Here is a 3,032-nt window from a genome sequence, read left to right on the forward strand (position 1 = left end):
TATTTTGCTCCTTGCAGCTTTCTGTTAAACAGGCTGACACTGGGTCTGCTGCAGAGAGGGGAATAAAAAAGAGGCTTTTGTAGCATAACAATGCCGTGTGCTGATGTGCAGTGGGCAATTATGTAACCAACGCTAAATCTTTCTATAATTAGAACAAGCACCTAGTTAGAGTGATCAGAGCTCTTTTGTGTGCGCCTGCACGGGGCTATGCAAGAAAAACCTTGGCTTGAAAGAAAGATGCTGGCTTGATTTCCCTTTGCCTTTCAACTGGTGAATAAATTAAATCTCAGATTACCCCAAATTGCTGTGAAAGAGAAACTGTGAAAAGCGTTTCCTTTTCATTCCTGTTGAAGACATTTGCATCCCAGGTGTGAACCTCATGCAATGCAGATGCAAACCCAAAGGCTCAGCCTCTCTGTCCCAAGCACCAGAGCAGCAAGAGCAGCCAGGCTGCCTGAAGAGAGGACAGAAGGTCAGCATCAGCCTTCCCTATTGAGAATCGATGTCTTTTTCAGATTCCCTTTGATGAAGAACATGACAAGATATCTGCAAAGGCTCACTTACACTAGATATTCCTCATGTATGGAGAGGAGACATAGGAAAAGAGAACAAAGCAGTCCCAGAAAGAAGGCGATCCTATGATTTTTTTTTTTCCATTCTTGGTCCAACTTAAATGGATTTTGGCAAGTTTTGCCTTTGTATCAGCAATAGAAAGTTCAGAATTTACTCTGGAAGCCATAAAATTTTAAAATAGCATCTTCTTACCAATCATACTGTACAGAGCCAATATTTGGATAAAACATGTCTCGACAAAAACATGCCCATTGCCCAGGGTCATTCAGTCCCTGTGACTCAGTAGTCACCAAAGTCTGAATGTGACAATGGAAACAACTGATGTGCTCCTTGGAGAGCAGGGCTTTACACAAGCAGCAAAATCCACTTCTACCAGTATTTTGTTCCTTCAAGGCCTTTGCTCAACCTTGTTGTGTGGTATCAGTTTGGACAATTGCATGCTACCTCCATACCTCTCTCTCATAACTTCTGTTGGCAAAAAAATTCCCCTTACTTTATTTGCTAAAGCAAAGTGCCTAAAGAGCACTCCACTTCTTCTTGCAGGTTGTTGGGAAGTGTCAGGGGGCCAACATGTCCTGTGTGAAATGATCTTATCACCTGGAAGTGGAATGCTTCCAAGACCTTTGCAAAACACTCCAGAGTCTGTGGTTTTTACAGAAGTACATGAGAACATTTTTGCCTGAGAAAGTTTACTTTTCTACAATTTGTAACAAATAGCAGAAATTAAAACAGCCTTCATTTCAGTTGTTCCAGAGAACATAGACATGGCTTGAAGAATGTAAAGATTTTTTACAAAAGCACTGATAAACCTGGTGATCTTCTTCCCTCAGCTATAATTATTCCTTCTGAGTGCTGCCTGTAACGCCTAAGGGAATGTGATGTACAGGGCTTGCTGATGTGGTTGAACCTTTCCATCGAGTTAAATCTCTTCTGTTTCACTGTTTAGCATCTTACCTGTCCATAATTTATCCCTTGAGTTAAGAAGAGTTGTTTATTTTGATTATTTTTATCCGACTATGTGCAGCAACCAGTAGGCATAGAGGTATCTGATATTAACAATAGTTTATTCTATTACTTTGTATCATCATCTTCATTTGTTACAAGATATTTCATGAACCATTTAATTCTGGATTTTCAAATGTGAAAAGTGCTGAAGTAGATAAAAAAGGTACAGAGGATTTAAAAGCCTTAACCTACCGCAAAAAAACTTCTCAGAATGCATCAGAAATATGTTCTTAAAACCAGCTGTGGTATTCTCATCAAACTAAAAACGTCCCTGTTCCCAGCCATGCCAAGACCTCCACAGAGACTGAATTCCTTACTCACCATAACAAGGATGATTTTGGCACAATCATTTTGTGAATAGAGATGCATGTGGAAACCTGATATCATTATTTCCAGAAAGATATTGTCAAAACAAATCCTGATAAAAACAGAAAGGAATTAATAATTTTTGTCTTAGATAGAGACTTATATTTGGGGAAAATACATTTCAGATTCTCAGAACCATTCCTTGCCTAAAGTTTCTTTTGCGAGAAGCAGAGAATGAGCTAAATTGGAAGGGACACGCAAGGATCATTGAGTCAAACACCTGGCCCTGCACAGGACACCCCAAGAATCACACCATGTGCCTGAGAGCACTGTCCTGATGCTTCTTGAACTCAGTCAGGTTTGGTGCTGTGACCATTTCTGACTCTTCCTGTGTGGTCCCTGGTTGCTCAGGCTTGCCCAAAGCAGATCTGGTAGTAATGAAACTGTCTCTTCCCAGAGGATTTCAGCTTTGATTAGAAGATAATAAGGGATAGAAAAGTGAGCACCTCCCACAGTTTTTCAAAGGTTAAACACTCTCATTGTTAAATATTTCAACCTAATTTCTCATTTGAATTTCCCTAATTTTCACTTCCAGTCACTGGTTATGGTTTTGCCTTCCTCTATGAGATTAAGGAGTGGCTTAATATCTTGCATTTCTAATTTGTACAGGTACATATACAACATGGTCAAATCTCCTCTCAATTGTTTGTAATGAACAAAATATACTAAATGTTTTCATTTGCTCACTCGGGTAATTTTTCTTTGTAATCTAACTGTCAAAGCAGAGAAATGGAGTTAACCTCATTCTAATCTGGCAATAGTAACGTTTACCTCTTAAACTTTACCACAAAACAAATTTACTTATTGTATTTCTCCTACACTTCCAATTAATGGTAGCCCTATAATACCTTTATAGTCTTTTAAACCTCTTCTACCTTCCAGAATTGTTTCAGAAACTTGAAGACCAGGACCAGAGTCCCTCTAGAGTTCACCATATCCCTACTTCTACATCCCTGGCCTGCAGGAGACTTTGTGTTACTTCATAGCACAACAAATTTGTTCTAAGCTGCTTGTCTCTCATAACCCTCAAGGGTCCTTTTCAAAGTCACTGGTTCCGGGATATGGTAAAACTACATCTCCCAGGAGGC

The sequence above is a fragment of the Passer domesticus genome, chromosome 6 (assembly GCF_036417665.1).
Source record: "Passer domesticus isolate bPasDom1 chromosome 6, bPasDom1.hap1, whole genome shotgun sequence".
NCBI classification, from domain to species: Eukaryota; Metazoa; Chordata; class Aves; order Passeriformes; family Passeridae; genus Passer; species Passer domesticus.